At 38.6% G+C, this 22,260-nt stretch overlaps 1 protein-coding gene across 2 annotated transcripts in view; it reads left to right on the top strand.

Moving 5' to 3' along the window:
- The first annotated feature begins 3,050 nt into the window (after positions 1 to 3,050).
- syt1a (synaptotagmin Ia) overlaps positions 3,051 to 22,260 on the top strand; it is a 218,795-nt gene continuing 199,585 nt past the window's right edge. Inside the window, exon 1 of one of the 2 annotated variants that reach the window (XM_030150191.1) lies at positions 3,051 to 3,373. The gene's annotated coding sequence lies outside the window, so the exon portion shown is untranslated. The remainder of the gene's footprint in view (positions 3,374 to 22,260) is intronic. The other variant, XM_030150192.1, reaches the window with a different exon arrangement.

Below are 22,260 nucleotides of genomic sequence, written 5' to 3'. Positions count from 1 at the left end.
TTTGCGTGTGTGCATGTTTGTTTGTTTGTTAGCAAGATAACTCAAAAAGCTATGGATGGATTTTCATGACATTTTCAGGAAATGTTGATACTGGCACAAGGAAAAAATAATTAAATTTTGGTGTTGATCGGGGGTGGGGGGACAGATCTGTCTTGGCGGAGGTCTTCACTCTCCGAGTGCTTTTCTTGTTTGTTGTTTGTGGTTTAAATTCTTGTTTTGGGAAAGTACCAAGGTCTAAAGGAAAGCTATCAGAACCATGGACAGAGCTCTGATAAAGCGCTGAAACTGAAAATGATGCAGGAGTGCAAAGGAACTGTTCATTTCATTGGTTCTGAAATGACCAAAGACAACACAAGAGGCATTTTGGAGCAGTAATCAAACAAGTACAGTCCTGTTTGGCTAAAAGGCAAGAGAAAAGAGATAATTGTAAAATGAAACCTTTACCACACAAGACAGAAGAGAGCTGTGGTATAAAAAAAAACAAAACAAAACACCATCTCCTGAGAACTGGCTACCACAGCTACACTGTCTGCATAAACCCTGTCAAAATGATGATTGTATTGTACAGCAACATCAATACATCCTGAATGTCAGGCTTGGAGTCCAGAATGTCACCTGTTGTTAGTTACGCTATAGCCACATTTATTATTCTATAATATGATGAGGCTAACAATGGGCCTTTGCACTTAAAACCGGGCTGGCGTGGAAAAGTTGACCTGAAAACAGGTAACTGCAATGTGGAAAAAAATGTAAAGGGCTTTGAGGTCCTTGAAAAGCGCTATAGAAATTCAACCTGTGATAGATAATCCATGACTCATGTTGTAAGAGAAAAGTCCTCTCCGCTCCACTATAGTTACATTACGTCCTATTTCTGAACCCAGAGAAACTTTTTCACATAAGAGCATGCTGCATTGCATTAAACATTACTTTTTAGTGATCCCAAAACTATTATGTTGTTTTCTCATAATGTCTAGGTAACAGAATTGAAAGTAGTGTATATTATGAGGGGCTGTATGGGACATAATTCAGAATTACCATTCACACACGCATATGAAATTCATTCACGCACACATGTGAAAATGCACACACACACATATGAAATGCATTTACACACATGAAAATGCACACATACACATATGAAATGCATTCACACACACGTGAAAATGCACACATACACATATGAAATTCATTCACACATGTGAAAATGCATACATACACATATGAAATGCATTCACACACATGTGAAAACGCACACATACACATATGAAATACCGCTTTCCTCCGACGAAAAGAGTAGTAGATGACTGGAGTTGATATGGTAAGTTGGATCTCAAATAATGAACAATACAGCTTAGTGGAGGCTAGCATCATTAACTAACGTTAGCTACTAGTACTAGCGCTAAACGTTAGCTTATATAACGTTACCTGTATATATGTAACTTTAAAGCGAAATTGTGTGTGTGTTGTCGGCTACGTTGTCAATTAACCATATGATGCTTATTCCATATAGCTAATTAAATGCTAACGTAGCTTTACTGCTAACACCCTTAAGTTCGCTAGCTACTCGATCTCACTAATGCTAATAGCCTAAACTAGCTCTTATAACTAACTCAATTATAAGAGTTAGTTTAATGCCAGGTGTAGGGCTGGGTAAAAAAATTGATTTGATCAATCTTAGATCGATTTTGTTTTAATTTTGCGTAATCGATTAATAGTGGATGAGATCGATTTTTCAGAGCAGGACCGGGAGTACACGGAAGTGCAAGCGGCTCCATCTTGCGAACCCCTGGGGAACACTGGGCGTCTTGGTCTCGCTTGCGACGGCTCTGGCGTGGAAAAGACGCAGAGGAAGGGTGGGGAAAACCCCTCCATTAGAGGTCCTCCCGGCCTCAAACTCAAACCTGCAGTGTGAAGGAACTGGCCACCCGGAGGTTCTCCGAGGCGAGTAGCGGAAGCCGGTTGTTCTTGGAATATTAACTTGGATCCATACTATCACCTATGGCTGAGCATGGAGTTAGAGGAATAGTAAAGCAACAATGTCCGACCGCTATATGTGTGTGTATGTGTTTCCATGTGTGTGTGTGTGTGTGTGCATTTTCACGTGTGTGTGCGTTTTCAAGTGTGTGTGTGTGTGCATTTCACGTGTGTGTGCATTTTCATGTGTGTGTGCATTTTCACGAGTGTGTGCATTTTCACATGTCTGTATGTGTGAATGCATTTCATGTGTGTGTGAGCATTTTCACGTGTGTGTGTGCATTTTCACATATGTGTGTGAATGCATTTCACATGTGTGTGTGCATTTTCACGTGTGTGTGAGTGCATTTCACATGCGTGTGTGAATGCTAATTCTGAATTATATCCCATATGGCCTCTCATAGTATATACTTAAAATGCAAGTTATTACTACTTCCATTGTTTCGAAATTCAACAATCACCTCATACATTTGAGTCAGTATGACCAATATTCAATCACTCTAATGAATGATTGTCTTTGTAGGTGTCTGTGTGGGATTATTTTTTCCTCTGTCAACAAGATCAACCTTCCCCGAGGGAAATCAAGGACAATTTCTTGTATAGTGTGCACTATGTGTGTGAGCATGAGCTTTGTGTTTTTGTTTTTGCTCATGTGCAAGGGCAGGTCATACACTCATTACACTACAAACCTAAGAGACACCTTCCCCTGACTCACACACATACACACAGAATCCCAGGAACCTTAGCTAGGGGATTGTTTTTTTTGCATTGTCCTTGAAGGTGATAGGTACCCAGGAGCTGAAAAACACAGAGCAAGGCATGTTAATATTTGTTGAAAGGGTCATCTTGGGTTACACATTGTTGCCCACCATCCTTGGCGTCTCCCCAGTACTCAGCCAATCAGAGCCAAGGTCTCTGTGATGCAGTGCCCCTCTTACTGGAGGGATTCCTAGGAACTGCTGTGTGACGATCCTGCTTTAAACAGCCCAGAGTCTCTTCTGCCTCTCTCATATCTCCTCCTCATTCTCCTCCTCCCTCTCTCTGCCCTGGGGCTCCTTCCTCCCAGACTCGCACAGGGTGCATTCGGTGTATGTGTTTGAACAGGATATCATCTAGCGCCATTCACACTGCTCCCACAAGACTGGCTACATAGACGGCAGACAGTCATCATCCAGCCCTCGTTCTCTCCTCCTCCCTTTCTCTTCCAAACCAGGCTCCACCTCTCACTTTCCCTCCCTCTCTTTTTTTACTCTCTCACTGTCTCCCTTTCACTCTGAGCCTCACACTTACAAAAAACCCACACAGACTCACTCATACACTTCTTCCTCCTACTGTATATGAGTGCACCTTCTCGTCGGGGCGTGCAGATTTGGAGCTGAAGTTGTGCTGCTGTTGCCAGGTAAGAGCGCACATTTCATCTTTGGGTCAACCTAGAAGTTACAAAGAAATGGGCATCGCTTTACAGCTTGTGAGTTTGGCATTGTGGCAGCGCAAATGTGTGTTGATGTATTGCTGTCTAGGTGACATAATCAGGAAATGTGGGTGCTTTGGATGTGCCACAGGAGAAGTACACAGCTACAACTCTGATCAATGTGACACCATTTTTGGCGCCTGTTTTTGTCTTTCATTCCCATGTGCTCACAAAGATTTTTGTGCTTGCTTGCTGGAAAACTACAGGTACAGGGGTGGAGCGCTGCTGGCGATAGAATAGCTGTAAAGATATAGCATGTCTCTGGTTGCGAGGGGAGACCACGGTGTGGATGTGTGGGCGGATGAAGAGATGAGGAGAGGAGGGGAGGAGAATGGAGATGGAAGACGAGCAGCTGCTTTCATCCCATGGAAGCTAATCCCTCCGTGTGTTCACCTCTCTTCATCAGATAAAATTGGTCGGCTGTTGCTCTGGTGCCCTGTCTTTTTTTGTCCTCCCTCCTCCATCCTTCAGTTGTGATGGGTTTATCTTGGGAAGGGAGGAAAGAGGCAAGCTATTGATTCGGAAATGAGCTGTAATGCCATTTGAATAGGGAACAAGACATCCTTGTGTGTCTGTGACTTTTCTCCTGCATGCTTTTGTTCCTGACTGTACCTTGTGATGATAATCTGTTACCCCCCGCTGATAATGAAAATCCCAGGACTCCATACAGTGAGCAGACACTGTTGAAAAGCCTCTCGACTTCTCATATCCAGTTATGTTAACAGTATCTTTGCAGTTGTTGTGATTGGTGGGAACTCCCTTTGCTATAGAGTAGGCTTATCACCACCCACAGGTTCACTGATAGGGTACCGATTGGTTACTGCACATTGCACGTGGAATGGATGGCTCCTGGCTCTCTGCAAACATGTCAAGCATATCCGTGGTGATCGTAGTGTGGCTTCGCTGACAAATAAGGCATCGTTAAAAGACAGCTGGCCTATCACCTCTTGCCTGCCTTCAGATTACCTAATATCTCAGGAGGCAGGTCCAGCCAATGTAATGGGAGAGAAAAGGGAGGGGGGAGGGGGCAGCGGGGCAGGGCTGCTCAGGTGTAGCTGTTAAGCCTAGTGCTTGGAATACATTAGCCGGGAAGCCTCCCATGTGTCAGACTGTTACCAGGTGACTGAGAGAGTCAGAGCGAGGCAGCACTCCATGCTTTCCCCACCCAAATCTAAATGACCCCTCAGCTCATTTCCCAAGGCAGAGCTTATGTTTACATACTCTCTGGGAGCTTCTGCAGATGCTCCATTTCATAAGCACTAACTGAATCAGACATGCTGAGGCTGTGTCTGCACTGATGGATGCAGGCAGCGTGGACTGTTGTTTAGAAGTGGTTTTTTGAAACACAGTCGGGGTCTTTTTTCACATTCTCAGGGTCCATGTACACCGAACCCAATGTGAGTGCCACTTTTTGAAATTGTGAGATTTGAGGTTTTACACAAAAGCACCGGTGTCATTTTTTGAACTGTTTTCTTCCTGGCTTTAAAAGTGCAACACATTTGATCTTATTTACTCTAAATTGGCTGGGGGCTTGAACAATGCTGACTACCAAACTAATCAAGTGGCCACTCGGCTGTCGCTAGAGGTGCTGCCATGTTTTATCTTGCTTGTTAAAGAGCTATTAATGAGATATATAAGCCCATAGTCCCAAGTGAGCAGCACTAACCTTTTGTCTGGGTTGAGTTATCATGATTGAACTTTCAAAAAGCCACTGGGCATCAGGATAAAGTGGCAGAATTACATTTTATTTGGAAGAAGGCTCTCAGTTTTAGATTAGTTTATTGGAAGCTGGGGAAAAGTGAAGAAAAAGTACATGAAAAGTACATGATTAAGATGGTTAAGAGAATGAGGTGGGCAGTGGTTTATGCTTTGAATAGCAATACAAAATGGAGGATTCACATAACATCTGTATCATGATGTGGTCTTATGTGGCTGCTTGTGGACTATAGTGAGGATGGATGTGTGTATAGAAACTGACTGATTCCCATGTTAAAATTCAGGATGTTTCTTAGATCATACCAGTTGATCAACTCTTTGAACTATGATTATTTTCAGTGTCCATTTGTCATTTTGTGTATAGGGGTGTAAGAAAATATTGGTTCTGCAATATATCGAGATATTTCATTTCACAAATATTTTATCAATATTAAAAAGTACTGTATCAATATTTTTAGGTATTCAGATGCAGATATTGTGGAGGTTCATTTTAGTTTTTCTTTTTTGTTTAGATTTTATTTATTACTATTTAACTCTCTTTTATTAAATAATGGCAGTTCCTTTGTTGGGATTGAACTAAAATAATGTTCTGATGTTAGTTGTGAACTAATAGAATATGAACATTTGAACAGGATCTTAAAGTGTAATGTCTGTAAAATATAATTTCAGTTTGAACACAGGAACATTTTGTGATATAACATTAGATTCTGTTGGGATCAAATAAAAATGTGTTTAGTATTTGTGCAGATTTCTGGTGTAATTCAATTCTTCAAGGAAATAATCATTTAAAAAAAAGAAACAAACTAAACATCGCCTTTTTAACAGTATCATGATATATCGTGATATATCGTATCATGATCCTAGTATTGTGATTTGTATTGTATCGCCAGATTCTTGCCAATACACAGCCCTATTTGTGTATCATCGTCCTAATCAGAAGCAGTACTAACTGGTATAGTGCTGTAGCTACATCAAATAAACTGGATAGGTGATAATTTTCACACAGCAGCAACAGATCATGTTAATTAAGTGAGAGTACATTCCAGTCTACTGCATTCCAGTCAATCACTATACCACTGCTACCAGAAGGCAGATACATTGATGCGTTAAACCTTGTATAAAAAACAATAGTGAGCCAAGTTTAAGAGCTCAATCTATTGTATGATCCAAACGACCTTGAAATGACTATAAATACCCAGCGGTATAGTGTATTTTATAAAAGACTGATTACGTTCGTCATGTCTTCCATTCCAAATGTTTGAGATTTTTTTGTGATCAAACAAGTAGTCACACCAGGAAGTGGTTGACAGCTCTGATGAAGACTGAAGCTACAGCCAAACCCATCAACAGGTAAAAACAAAACAAAACAAAACAAAAAAAACACGTCTTTCCTCAGTTCTATTTGTCTGATCACAAGAAAATCTGAAGCTAACATTTGTGTTATACAAAGCTGTGGAAGAAGCTGTCTGTATGAAACAACAATTCAGCTAATGTATGCACCATTTCTCAAATTTAGAGAAGTATGACATCCAGCTAAATAAACTTACAACACTGATCATTTTTCACTCTGAATGATGATTCACTTTGTTTCTTCTTTCGGAACAAAATATTGAATGTTAAAATGTATAAATGAACTATTCCTGTACGTTCTCTATACTAGCTCTATGTATTTTATCTGTCTCATGACTAAATCTGACTCAAACCCCTCTTTTCACTGAAGGGCATTATAAAAGTAGAGTTTGTTTTCCTTTCCATAGTGAAAAAAGTTGGAATTCCACTGATTACTTTATAATCTAAATCTGATTTAATTAAAAACACAAATTAATTAAGGAAAGCTTATTATTTTCCCCAGTTAATTCACATGGCAGTCAATGCACTCATTCCATCTAAGCTGACATATTTTTAATCATCCTTTTTTCAGAGGGCACTAGTTAGACTATGTTTTCTTTCGCTTTCAGTGTCCTGAGATTACCAGACACTGCGTTAAAGTTAAACAACCCTTTTGGAAACCATTTAAAAAATAATAAAATTACACTGTAGGTAGTTCTTTAAGTTAATGAATTGTCAAGTGAATGTATTATCAGAACACAAAAGGAAAACTCCTGTCCTATTAAAACCACTTTCGCATTTACACAACTTGAATCTTTCACTTTGCTTGAAAAAAGATACTAGAAGTCATGCATACTGTAATAATTCACTAATTGGAGAGCTGGTATTAGCTTTGTCTTACAGGCCTGACACTGATAGGCTTATTAGCTTGGTCTGATCCGGTCCTGATTGGAAGCTCGGTGTTTGACAGGGTGTGTAGAACTTAGGACTGCTTGATCTCTGTAAACCTACTGAGATAAGACTCAGATTACATGATCAATCCACACACACACATGCACACACACACACACACACACACACACACACACACACACACACACACACATGCACGCACAATCAAATGGCACAGCATAACAAAGACACTTGTATATATAAGCTGCAGATGTTATCATTTTGTACTACATAAAGGTGAGCAGGGAAACATTGTGCAACAAGCTGTCCCTTCATAGATTTGTTGCTGATGGGTCACAATTCATTGTTAGTTGTTGGTAGTAGAAAGACATAAGTTAAAACAATTAAAAGGAAGAAAGGTGAGCACATGTTTTAATTACTTTAGTACACAGATGTCAAACATGTGGCCTGGGGCCAAATCCAGCCCGCCAAAGTGTCCAATCTGGCCCATAGGATGAATTTATGAAATGCAAAAATTACACTGAAGATTTTAACAATCGAGGATGTTAAAATCATTTTAGGTCAGTTTAATCTAAAGTGTGTCAGACCAGTAAAATACTATCATAATAACCTATAAATAATGAAAACTGCAAATTTTTGTCTTTGTTTTAGTTTTAAAAAAGTCAAATTACACAAAAATGTTTCCATTTACAGACTAGCCTTTTAGAAAAAAATTGAATAACCTGAACAAATATGAACATCCTGAAATGTTTTAAGAGTAGTATGTCTAATTTTAACAATATGCTGCCTGTTATTAAATATTTTGTGTATTTGTAGAGCCGCTGTGATCTGTAAGTTGTGATGTATAAATGATAAACTAGGTGCAACATTGTTAAAATTGCATGTTTTTTTAAAAATAATTTTCAGGTTGTTCATATTTGTTCATGTTACAGTTCATAGATGTAAACATTTTCATTATGGAATTTGACTTTTTTCACTTAAAAACAGAGAAAACTTTAGAGTTGACATTATTTCCAAGTTCTTATACTATGAGTTCTATTATTTGCCTGGTCTGGCCCACTTTATATCATATTAGGCTGTGTGTGGCCCCTGAACTAAAATGAGTTTAACACCCCTGCTTTAGTAAGTAAAGCACCAAAAATGTTTCTAAAATCTTAGAAGATCATTTGCATTGTCATCAAACTCCATCACACTACTTATTTAATCATGCATATATTATAACACATCTGAATATAACAATAGGACCACCCATCACAACAAAGTGTGTAAGTTTCCTCGCTTGAGCAGACAATCCAAAACATCGTTTGCTTTATGACAAAAACCCATTCTTCCAGCTGTATGCCACTGCATTTAAATTGATATTTATCAGTTGCCCCATGGTCAAAACAACAGGCATAAATTTGCAGTGAGTCAGAAAAGATTAGTGCCAAAGCCTGAACAATGTCTAATGAAGGCAATAAAAAGACGTGACTATGTTGGATATGTGTCTGTGTTTGAAAACTCAAAATCAATGCATGACAATAAATGCATAAAGTGAATAGTTTCAGATTCGTAAAAGTGAATCTATGTTAGATTTGTCTTTTCTGTCAAAGACCAGCACTACAGGATGTCTTTCATTGTGGTAATCCGTCTTTTTGTAAATATCCATCTCTTCCTTGTCATGAAAGTGTGTTTAAAAAGGCTTTGTCATGACTGTCAAATACTTCTGTTTCCCACAGATACCTAAGGTAATGTTTAGTAGTGGTGATGGGGAGGTGTTTCATTGCGATATTTGAGCAAGAAAATAATTTTACGGTAGCTGTAATTTTAAAATCTCCTTTAGGAGGAAATTGCTTCTGCCCTCCTACATTTTTTTAATATCCTGATTCATACTTACCGCTAGTAAAACGCATCATCCTCCTGCAGCATTTTTCCTGCTACTGCCCGAAGGCGCTTTGTGGGGAAGTTATTAGAGATTAATACTATCTGGGTGTGTGGGACTGCTAAGGGACACAAGCCTCGCCCTTTGTGCTCCATGTCAGTCGTCCAACCCCCAGCCTTGCCTCTACATTGAGAGTGAAACACCTCCTTTATCCAATGAAAGAGGAGATTAATTATTACTGAAGGGTACGTATAAAAAAAGAGGACATTTTCAATCTTTCATGAATGTAATACGACATTTTTAAAAAGGCCATTCTTTTATTGCAGCACTGATGTGAAACATTGTAAAATAACGTGGGGGCTCCCTATAATGCACCTGATTGAAATGCTCCCACAGTAGGCAGGGTCTGAGTGTATTAGAAAACAGTGAATGTTGCAGTGCTACCTAATCTCCAGGGTAATGTTGGTAATGACCTACGCAACGGCTGTTCTTTGTGTAACTGTCTTTTTGGCCTGTTCATGTTTTGTCTGAAATCATTAGATTACTTGTGTCGCTGTAACTCTGGTCCCCTACTGACTTGGCCACTCTGTATTGACAGTGTAAGTTCCGAGATGGTGATGAGCCAAGAATCCAAATTACTAGTGTCCATTATCTATCCACCTACCATGGCCTTGAAGTTCTAAAATAATTGCCATTAAAAAAACAAAAACAAAGCCAATGCAGAGAATTCTGACATCATCATAACAGATGACAAATACATCAGTTTGACCAAAATAATTCAGTTAGGCCTATAAGTCTGCAGAAGGGAAAACAGATGTATGGTGTTGTACAATATTCTCACCAATGCTGGACGTATTATTTGCAAACTGTGTTTTACTACAGAATGTATGCCCATAAATGTAATTTGTAATGTGTTTTGCTAGATTACACTGGTCTACAAGGAAAATGCTTCCAGAATAAAAGTAATGAAATTTTACCACATGAGAGTCACTGATAAAGAAAAATCAAGTCAAAAATGCTGGTTGGCTGAACTTTCCAAGATACAGCCTTGGGTCAAAATGTGAAATTCAAGAATTAACGAGAGAATGGGTTTGACTCAAAAGGAATATTTGTCTCAGAGCTACAAGATCTACTTCAAAACACTGTCTGCACATTAGAATACATTCACTTTACAGGTTCTATTTAGTGGAAGATTTATAAAACTATTATATAAATGTACATAAACCAATATATACGTGTAATAACACTTAATCATATACCTTGAAAACATCAGCAAACTGGCACTTTTGTCATTTATTTTCCAATTAATCTTATTAAAATACGTAACATTTAGCACATTTAATCTCTGAAGCAAATCATCTCTAAAAAATTGTAGACCAGTGTTGTTATTCCGATAGATTAAATACTTAAGACATTTTCTTGTGTTATTATTGCTTGTAACAGTGTTTGTTATTCATACACTACTCCCTGATTTTGATATTTCTATGAATATGCATGGTATATATGGACATGGAATTTGCAGTCACTGTGCATGTGTTGCCAAAACTCTATGTACATAATTTGCTCTTGGTTGTCAAATTTGGTGAATAAATACACTGCCATGCCAAAAATGTCACACACTAATTAGTTGGTCCACCTTTTTATTTTTCAGCATGAGTTTTTATTACAGTATGCATTGTGGCAATGTTGTTGCTTTGTTTTGATATTCTAATGCCATTCTAATGCTCCCTGAATCACTCTCATCACATCCAAAGTTGGTCATTCAGGTAGTAAGCTAACCTTATTTTTTGGATGCGTGACGTTTGTGAATTTTGACCTGACCACAGTGTATTAGGCAGAAACAGGAGGAATAGGGTGTGTAAAAAAAAAAAAAAGCAAAACAAAACACGAGGGTCTTTACGCAGGATACTGACCCCATTGAGAAACACTCTAATGGTCCAACCACTTGCATTTTGACATAGTAATACCCGTGACAAGGTAAGAGAACAATATTTAAAAAAGATTTTTTTTTTTTTGCATCACAACAAATCAAACATTAGGACAAACAAAGAAACAAATTGTGCAGGTGAGATCTGAAAACCCTGTGGGGTTTATAAAATTAATCTGACCTCATTACAGCATTAGCTTAAAAAAAGACAATAAGAATAAAACAATAATATGCAAAGTATAGCAGAAATACAAAGAATAAAAGAAAATGAGTATGTGTATGTGTGTTTAAGGGTGGGACAGTGTGTGTATGAGGAATATTTAAATTTATTGACTCAGATTTGTCCTAAGCCTATACTTAAACTAAGTGAGGTAGACTGAGATGTGATTTGAATAGAACTCTTCCGTAGCTGAGACCCCCTGAACCTCAAAGAGAACTGACCACGTCCAGTACAGATCATTGGCAGATGCAACCAATTGGCATGTCTTGTATGGAAGTTATGTATATTGATAAAAATATATTGATTATTAGCACAGCTGAGCAAGCAAATCACAGGTGCACAGCTCGCTGCCTAATACACTGCCTGACCAAATAACTCAAACCCAGATTATAACACTGCCACCATAGGCTTGTACTGTAGGCACTCAGCATGATGGGTAATCCTTTCATCTGCCTCTCATCTCACTGAAATATGTCAATCTCTTTGAAACGGGGTCAACCTGGATTCATCAGACCACGTGACCTTTTTCCACTGAAACACAATTCAGTCTTTATGCTCTCTATCAAACACTCATCATTTTATCCAGTGAGGCTCAGTAAGAAGTGTTTTTTTTCTTAAGGATACACAGTTATTTAGTCCCCGTCCTTTGAAGTTTTTTTTTTTTTTTTTTTTTGCAATGTGCGCCAAACTTTTAGCTCTGGTCACAATTTTTCAGCCACATTTCTTTTCAAATATGATTGTTCATAACTCTCCTTCCAGGTTTTATTAATGCATGGGGCATGAGAAGCTGCTCACTGCATCAGTTTGGGTTAAACAACATATTGGCATTTGAAACATATTAATCGCTGCAGTGATTCAGTGGAAAGCTTTGAGACATTTGTTCAGTTGACTCCAGGAAGTGACTCTTTTTTTTTTTTTTTTTTCCAGATAGTATAGTACACCCATTCATATGTTGACCTTATATTTCCAAAGCATCACGTTAGAATGACAACAACTAAACAAAACTAGAAGTAAAACTGTAACTAGATCGTTCTGTAATATATTTTGCTTGTCTTTGTGTCTGAAGTGCATTTTATGGGTTTGCAACCTAATCAGACAATGCTGTTTTACCCATGTTTTCACACAGCATACAATGGGTTAATAAGAAAATAAATAAGAGTAGTATATTTACTGTTCAGTGAGATGTGAAACTTGATTTCCCATTGTACTGTAACACCATCCGCTGTGTTGTGTGTGAACTGGTAGCCTACTATACACGGTGTGGATAGTCTCCAATCGTATAATAATGCTTTATTTTATATCATGGACTTACGGGAAATTTGAGATGCCTTATTTTATTTGAGCGACTAGAAATTCAAGTAATCCCTGCACTCTATTCCTGCTCTAAATACCATTCCTAACATCATGATGGTGTCCCAAAATATGTCTGCATCATCAGGGGAAAACAGTGCAAACTATGCCCAAGTTGGTTGCCTCTTGGCTGCGTTACAGTTCATCTACTGCTTCTGGGCGCCCTTGGAAGATACATGACTCATAAAGCAACACAACACCCAGCAGTGTGTGCAAGATACAGTGGTATGATGAGATAAAAAAAGCAATTAAAATCAGTGTCACCCTGCCCCTCCCTGTCCATGGCACACATGACCTTGGTGGATTCAAAATGTCTCACAATAATAAGTACTTGTGGTAGAAAGCTTGAATAATTGTCAAAGATATGCTACTTCTTTCTTTTTCCTTTTCCCTGTTTACTGAAAGGATATTGGACTAAGGAGAACAGTTTAAGTGATTCACATTGCTGTTGTTGTGCTACCAATCAAGGTCATTGCATGCTCATTAAATTCACTGTGGCTGGATTAAAGAGAGTAAATGCACTGGCACATAATCAGCATAACAGCATTAATATTTTCAAGTGACCCTACTGTGAAAACGATTTTATTCTTCTTTCTCACAGCAAGGGAAGAGAGGGCATTAACTGTTGAACTGCTGAACCACTTCCCCTTTTTCTGTTGGACAGGAACTCCCCTCGTACAGTGGCTCAGACCTGCTGTGGTGACAGACTGGGAGGGAGTGTGTAGTGATAAGAAAAAAAAGGCATTCCTCTTAGCCTCCCCACCTTTTCTCATCTCTGCCCCTGACAATTCTCCATTACTGTTAGTGGAATGGCATGTATACCCTCTGCTCCCAACTGCTGAGATTTGCCTGTGATGCAAACATCCTTGTTTGTCACCATGGCAACCAAGTCTCCTGCCTATTGTAGGTTGTCATGCCAGCCGCATCCCCCATGTTCTTCCTCTTAGCACTGTAGGAGACACGTGCTGTACACCATTCAAAGTGATCCATGAAGTTATCTTCATAAGCTGCCCTCATTACGTCACCCCACTGTCTCAGCTCAGTTTGAAGAGGTCCCCTTTCTCATAGCGGCTCAAAAAAATGGTATTAAGCCTTCAACTACACAAATGTTTTTAATGAGGGAATGACCAGCCACCGCAGCTAGAGTCAATTGCTTGAATAATGGCACATCCAGTGAATGCCCAGAGCTCTGCTGTTGTAGACACAGAGGCAGAACAGCAAGTGGCCTCAATTTCCACTCCCCTTGTTTACTCTACCATCAACCAACCTCTTAATCCTTGAAAAATGGGACAATTTGACATGTTCGGGGCTACAACCAAGGATGATGCAAATGCAGAGGCATCGAGGTCCACGCTGTTCAGAGTTCATTCTCAGCAGCCAGCTTCTTGGGGGGCAGACAGAGACCTTTTTTCCAAAACATGTCCACCCAGTCAGACGAAAAAACACTCATTACCACGGCGCCAAGCGGCCAACCCAGCCCACTAGGGGATAATAACTAGGCATCTGCTTAAATTTGATATAATGCTGGGATACTGGTTGGTCTGGGGTTTGCAATAGAAGCAGATGATTGTGTGCTTTTAAGGTGTTTGACTCATGCACTTTGCCTCTTAAGTTGAAGAATTTTTAAGAACCCCTGGTCCAATATTCACACTGGAAGGTGTAATAGGATCTTTACAGTGAAACCTTCGGGTAAGCTGTACCATATTTTGAGAGCATGATTAGCCTTATTTACTGCTCTACAAAGAACTATGACTGTCATGATAATGAGTGACTTTTCCCCGTTTGATAGGATGGACTTCAGGCTTGAGGAGCCATTTGGCTGCTGGTGAAATTTCAGAGATTACATTTGCTGTTCCTTATCTCCTAAATTAACTCATTACCTTGACATCCTGCTTTCCCTCCCTGGGAACAGATTGGCCTTGAATTTATAATGAAACGTGGCTGTCCCCTCACGTCCCATATTCACTGCAAGAGATTCAGTGCAAGCCTTTAACTCTCAGCGCTGTCTTGCCATTGATTTTGACTTCACCACCAGATGAATAACCTTGAGGAGAGGATGAAAAAATGAGAAAGAAAGGAAGATGACAGCTGGGGCAAAAATAGAATTGTCTGCATTTGTTTTAAAATTAAATTATTTTGAATTGGCAGTGTGGTATTTCATTTTGTAACATGGTGACAAAAACTTCAAAGTGACCATAAAAAATATGAAAGGCACCACAGGGACAGAAAATGTTCTTGATTGTCAGTTTGTATTGGTCACTGCTGTGTGCACCAGAAATCTGGAGGTTTTCTAAGGTGCTGTATTACAGAGCTGTCACCCCAAAGTTGGTGACCATATTCTGTTTTGATTCTGCCTATGGAAAGGCTTTATATTAAGGTGCATACAATAAATGTGATACGGCCATTACAAAGATGGTTATCAACATAATCTATATTATAAAAGCCAAGTGGCCTCTGTGTGCATGCGTGCGTGTATATGTGTCTGATTATTCACCCAAAATCCAGAAAGAGCTGACTGCTGCAGTTTGCCATACTTATGCATTTTGGTCAAGGAACAGATTAGCAAAAACTTCAAGCAAATAAGACCAATATTTTGGGAGATATTATTAATTTTGGAATACAGTAGCCTTACAATCACGGTGCTGTACCCAGAACCCTTTGGCAGCGACTGCGGGACAAATGCGGTACAGCATGTACGAATACACAACAGCATAAAAACTACCACATCTACAACTTGTGGATCCCCATGGGTCAACACGCTAGTTACATTTTAAGTAAATATGAGTTAATAGCACCACAAACATATTTACCAACAAAAATCTGATAATCTGACATTAACAATGTTTATGATTCTATTATTAACACTTGTAGGGGAACATGGGAATGGGAATTGTTATCTACTAATTATTGCTTATTAAGAGAATCTTACTGTAATATCTTAATATCACCCTGTGTCTTTACCATGAAGGCACATGTAGGACAGGCTTTTCAATCGTCATTGTAATTCTATATGATCCTATTATTTGAAAATGGATTGAGAGATACAATGTACAACTCTTCCCATAATGGCATCCATGGTTACTCTCTAAATTGGGATCAATCAGACCAACTATGCAAAGCATTTTAGTTCTGTCTATCACATCCTTTCCTTGAAGTTCACACTAATTGCATATGCAAATTGCAAAAGATTATGAGTTTGCATCCGCTGTAGGGTTTGGTGATTGCGAGTTGTGATAATGATAGATTTCCTCACATTCATCTCTTAAACGTTGTTAATGAAGAGGCAGCCTCTTACAAATGTGGATTATGTATGCGTTGTGCACTGCAAAACAAACTCTTAAAGGCTGCCATCATTATGGACAAGTATTCCAATTAAAAGTTGAATCAGTGGAGTTATTTTTCTCAGGACAGAAGTGGGAAGAGGTGCACATGTGCCCACACTGAATATAGCTTTAATTTTCTTGTACTAAAGCATCATATGTCATCAGGAGTCCATGTACACATTACTAACTGATTTATGGAGGGAACTTCATCAATGGAATCTCATTTTCCATATTTTCTGAAGTGACAACCAGTGTGTTTTCTTTAATTTGAAATATTTATGTGTGAATTAGCTGGATTTGTAAGCTAACAATAGCATAGTGTTGCAGCTGTAGAGGAGCCAGAAGGGAGGTATTCACTACATTGAAGTCATTGCATTCAGAACTGTTAGTATGGATATGGGTAACAGAGACAATAATTAGTGTAGTAATAATGTTTGCTCACATTACACATAAAGGACTCCAACACAAATATAATGAGCATACAAGTTCACATGAATCTCGAATGGTGACACCTTAAATCACTGAGTTACATACAGTGTTGATATTTAATGGTGTGCTTTTGTTGAATACTTCCTGAAAGATATGGGAACTTCCTGCTTATCTAAAAGAATACTAACAAACTGTCTTCTTACTGCATCCAAAGAACTTTTGGCGAATTGGTTCTTACTATTTTTTTTTAATCATTTTGTGTGTTCAAATGTAACTTTCGTATTCTTTAAGTTCAGAAGAGTGAGGGAAAAAATCCATTTGTTGGTTTTCAAGCTCTTTATTTTATTATTTTTTGTAGATATCTACTCTGTAATTGCATTGAGATAATTGCAGTTATTTCCAGTTTCAGTTATTTTCTGCCGTATGTGTTCTGCAGAACAAGGAGACCATGTCCATTTCGAATGGTAGAAACCTTTTATATAAGTTTTCAGTAGGGGTGTAAGAAGATTAAAAAGGTAACTGTAACCCAGGAATAGAAGAAGCTCAGTGATTTCAGGGGAGTGGGAAAAAAGGAAGCAGTTAGAAATGAGGATTTACAAGCCATGCGGTCAGTGCTGAAGATACTCTCCATGAGCTACAAAGTACAAATTCTACTCTGGGGGGAACAAAAATATTTTATGTGTCAACCTATTCACACTGAAGTTCAGTTATAAGGCATTTTTGTGTATTAGGCTATTGCTGGACAAAAGACTTTTTTATTTTAAAATTACTGTTGGAGTGGCAAAGTTGTCACATCCTTCTGCTTGGTCATGACCCCTATGGCATCAGTTTTCAACATGCAGACTATCAGAGAGAATTATCTGATACATTTAGGGCTACATAGTGAATAGGAAAGTGATGCCTCCTACGCATCGAAAAATTATACTAGATGTACTATGTATACTCTGGGCATTGAAATGTAATGCCTTGACTGAGCAACTGCATCAGTATTTGAGAGTGAGAATGTATTGTCCGTCTGTGTTGGCCATCTTGGCATTGGTCACCATTTTGTTGCCGGAGCAATTAATTTGCAAAAGTACTTGCAAACTCACTAATGAAAATTCGGTTGAGATTGTGGTGGCCAGGAGGTGTATATCCTCTTCTGGCTCTTCTGTTATTTATGATGAAGGATATGGATTCTCCGTGTGTGTGTAGCTTCTCTCCAGGTACTCCACCTTCCTCCCACCATCCAAGACATGCATTAACAGCCTTGATAGGTTAACTGGTTAATCTAAATCGCCCTTAGATATAAATGTGAGAGTGAATGGATGTTCATCTGTGTAGCCGTGGAAAAAAAATTATTAGACCATCAAAAGCCATCAAAAACAATTGTTATGCAATCAAGTACTAACTCCTGTGTGTATCATGTGACTAAAACAGACAGAAAAGAAAACATGGAATGCCTAAAAACACTGTTTTTGGCAGTACAGTGGTACAGCTATTGATGTAAGAACTGAAGTGATTATCAAGAAAACATGGAAAATGGTTCGATATCAGCTCTGAAATTAAACTCTTATGAGCTATTTTTGTTATCATTATATTTGTCCAAACAAATGTACCTTTAGTTGTACCAGTCATTAAAATGAACAAGAAATTGAAGAAAACAAGGGTGGACTAATAATTTTTTCCATGACTGTATATGTCAGGCCTGTGAAGAACTCCCGTTCAGGGTGAACCCACCCGGTGTAGTAGGCAGCAAGCCATGCACCCGTGATTTGAAGGGTTAATTTTCAAAAAGCATGGGCAAAAAATGGTGCACGGCTTTTTCAAAGCTGTGCTAATTATCAATATATTGTTCTCTTACCTTGTCACGGGTATTACCATGTCAAAATGCAAGTGGTTGGACTAATAGAGTGTTTGATCAAGGGGGGCAGTACCCCGCGTAAAGACCCCACTCAAGCACAAATTAGTTTTCGACTGGGAATACCGTGCGCACCCTTTGAAATTTTTTGGGAATGGGCGCAGGAGGCTCATGATGCCATTGCACGTCTCTTTTACACCTGTTGGAATATTACACACTCTGTTTTTTTTTTTTTTTTTTTTTTTTTTTTTTTATACACCCTGTTCCTCCATTTCTGCCACGCTTCTGTCAGCCTGTCCCAGGGCAGCTGTGGCTACAAATGTAGTTTACCACACACCACAGTGTGAATGTGAGAGTGAATGAATATTGGGTCAATAATGTAAAGCACTTTGGGTGTCTAGAAAAGCGCTATATAAATCCAATCCATTAATATTATTATTATTATGTCTGCCTAATACACTGACCCCATCTACATCTGTTGGTAGCTGAGAGAGGCTCCAAGACCCCCACAAACCTCTCAAGGACTAAGTGCTTCAGAAAATGGATTGATGGATGGATACGGCTTCTTTTTAAGACTTCACATACAGTCCTTTCAATATACAAACTTTAGAGTGCCTTTGACAATATAGGCTGACGAACCACTAACCAGCAGCAGCACATTTAAGTCTTGAGTTGAGGTGCTGAACCTTTCAGTGACAGAGGAAAAGGCCACTTTAGCGTCAGGTCACCACTTAAGCACACACACAGACATCCTTGCTGTACAAAGCCCTGCAGCACCTCTTTACCTGCTCATAGATTATGAGAAACTTTCATCAATAACTTCAGAGCCTGTCATCTCACTCCGTTTGACCAACCCCATGTTGAACCCCTGTGGGATCTGAACATCAGACAGGCATAGACAGATGTAACTGCACCAGCTGCACATTGAAATTTCAATGTATCCCTGTTTTAAATCAGTAGAGGATGTAGTTTTAAGAAAGCAGAAACACAGCTACTTGTTCATGGTTAGATGTGAGGTACTACCAGGGGAATGTTTGCTGTGCAGATTTGGGAGGCGCAGGTGCAATGAGGCATCACAGCCACTAGATACTGCTGCAACCTGAAATCTGTCTGTCCCTCCTGAGACTGATATGATATTTGGTGGCCACTGATATCCAAGGCAGAGTCGTGTCACAGATTTTAGGAGGACACCTACATTTGGATCCTCAAATGCCCAAAAATCAGACATAAAAAAACCCAACTATGAAATACTTTAAAACATGCCCGTCTTTTTTCTTCTTCTTTTGGAAGAAATAATTGTCATGTACTGTGTATTACCATTACTATTACTAATTAAATATAAACCACAAAGCCACAAACATGAAACAGAGTGAAACCCTCTAGAATGTCAATTAGTGAGACATATTTTGGTGTAGGCTTTTACTCATTTTGACAAGTAACATAAAGCACTAAACAGAACTGTGAAAGACTGACGTTTCACTGCTAATAAGTTGTTAGAAGTCAAAAGTTAGCTAAACCATATCTAAAAACACTACATTTACTTTGGCCAGTTTTGAATGAATGAATGAATGAATGTTTTTATTATTGTGTCTTGCATAAAGAGCATGGCCAGCCCTTAAATGGGCTTATAAGACACCAAAAGTAGAAACCAAAAATCAAACACCAGATAATAGGCACCATAGATATGAACAAAATGAAGTACTGACCTATTTAAACAAACACATCTGCCGCTTTTTCCAGGCTTTACAAACAAATAATGCTAATTTATATACATTAGAACTAAACAACCATTTCATCTTGTCATCATCAGTGCTCCAGAACATATCAGGATTTCGGATAAACATATCATCAAACAAAGGGGCTCTCAGTTCATCATATAGAGGACAATACAAAAGAAAATGTGATTCATTTTCCACTTCCCCAAATCAAATTGAGTTATTTTCTTCAAATAAATAATAACTTTGGAATTTGGCATAAATGTTGTTGGTAACCTCTAGAAAGAACACAAACATAATTTTACTTAAATGCATACATACCAAAGGTCTGTTAATTTTTTTCCAGAGCTGCTTGACACTATTTAGCCAGTGAGCATCACAAACTACATCACTGTTGACACATTAATTTCTGGCAAAAGACAAGTCCTGTTACCGTTTCTTAATTGGCCTCAGTTCCACATTGGTGCACATGAATTTCAATTTTGCTAACACAAATTGTGTTATAATTTAAGCAGGTAAAATCCTGATACTCTGTGCTGATCAGTCCTTTCACTCCTGACCAGTCAACCAGAGAAAAAATTAATTAGAATGAAATGTTAAGAATCTTATTTGGAGAAGGCTTAAATGACAGAAATTGCCTGTCATGCTGTTGAGTTACTCTTGGGTGAGGGTGACTTACTTGACTGCACGCAGTTTCTTTATTTTAGTAGGTTCATGTGAATATTTGCCGTTTATGTGACTGAAATAAGCTACAGGCTCAGATACCAGGGAAATATGTACTCTGAGGGCAGACCATGGTCGTTTCTCTGGTGTCCTGACTACAAATGACCAGCTGCTGATTGACCTCTGTATCTCTGAGGTGAGCTCATAAATGATGTTGTCCCTCTGTTGTGTCCCACTGCCTTTCTCTGTGTACAGTAAACACAGTCACTGAGTCATGACTACATCTGAAGCTTTGCGGTCACTACATATTAACTGCCTCTGTGTTTACATTCCATCTATCTCCTGTCTCCTCCACTCCTTTTTGTTATCTCCTCCCCTGTTTCTCTGTCCATCAGTCTCTGGGCATAATCCATTCTCTGGATGCATATTCCCAGAAAAACACAGAGCCCCAGGGCAGTGTCTGGTACATTGAGTTTGCAGGATGTGCTCCGAATGAATTTGTTTAGAGCAGGAAAATAAAGAAACGGACTATCTTTCCCTGGAGTACAATATCACTCTTTTAAAGCCTCTTTTAAAATTGTCCCTGGAGGTGAAATGATTGTTTTTCACGTCAACCTGCTTCACCAACATTTCTTTGATGTTTATTTAAGCTTTGTCCCTCTAAGGCATCATTGCAGACTTTTTTGAATGATTGAGACATGGACTAGTCTGCTGGTAACAGAACAGAAATAATATTTGTGAACTGTGACTCAAATTCTTGAATTTTATCATCAGGGCTTTTCATAATTACTGAGGAGACAGTGATGCATGCTCTGTCTTTATGAGAACCAGGTTCAAAGGATCACTATGGAAAGAATTATGAGGGAAATGGATGTTTTAAAGAAATTTACATGATGGATCTGCATAGAAATCTGCATCAAATTGTGCTCTAGATATAGAGGTTCTTTATATCAGTTGCTAGTGTTTGTTGTTGTCTCATGTTAACTAGCTAATTTTCTCATTTTAGCATTTCATACCACAAAAATGTACTATATATATGTGTGTGAAGGTTATTATCGTTAACGAAAACTAATGAAATGACGAAAACTAAAATTGAAAAAACATTTTTGTTAACTGAGATAAATAAAAACTCAAATTAAAAGAAAAAACGATAACTAACTGAAACTGTATTGTGTACTTACAAAACTAACAAAAATGTACAAAATGTATAAGAATTATGTATTAAATTCCCTTTGTTTTCGTCTTTGTCAATGTTGATATAGGATAGAACATGTGAAAAATTTGTCTCAGATCAGCGGTATAAGAGAGGTATAGAAGTCAGGAGGCCAACGATGAAAGTATGGAAAGTTTCAGTTTCATTTTCATGTAAGTGACGTTGTGTATGGATCACACCCCCACCTACATTACCCTCCCCCAACCTGCTATACTGTACATATGTTTGTGTCTGTGCTCAGTCAGAGCCGCCCTAACCTGACCCCCAAATAAAGTCTCCAGGGTAACCTCACTTATTTCTTTAAATAAGATGGCAAG

This window comes from Sphaeramia orbicularis, chromosome 12 (assembly GCF_902148855.1).
Source record: "Sphaeramia orbicularis chromosome 12, fSphaOr1.1, whole genome shotgun sequence".
NCBI classification, from domain to species: domain Eukaryota; kingdom Metazoa; phylum Chordata; class Actinopteri; order Kurtiformes; family Apogonidae; genus Sphaeramia; species Sphaeramia orbicularis.
This window is presented reverse-complemented; position numbering and strand designations above follow the sequence as displayed.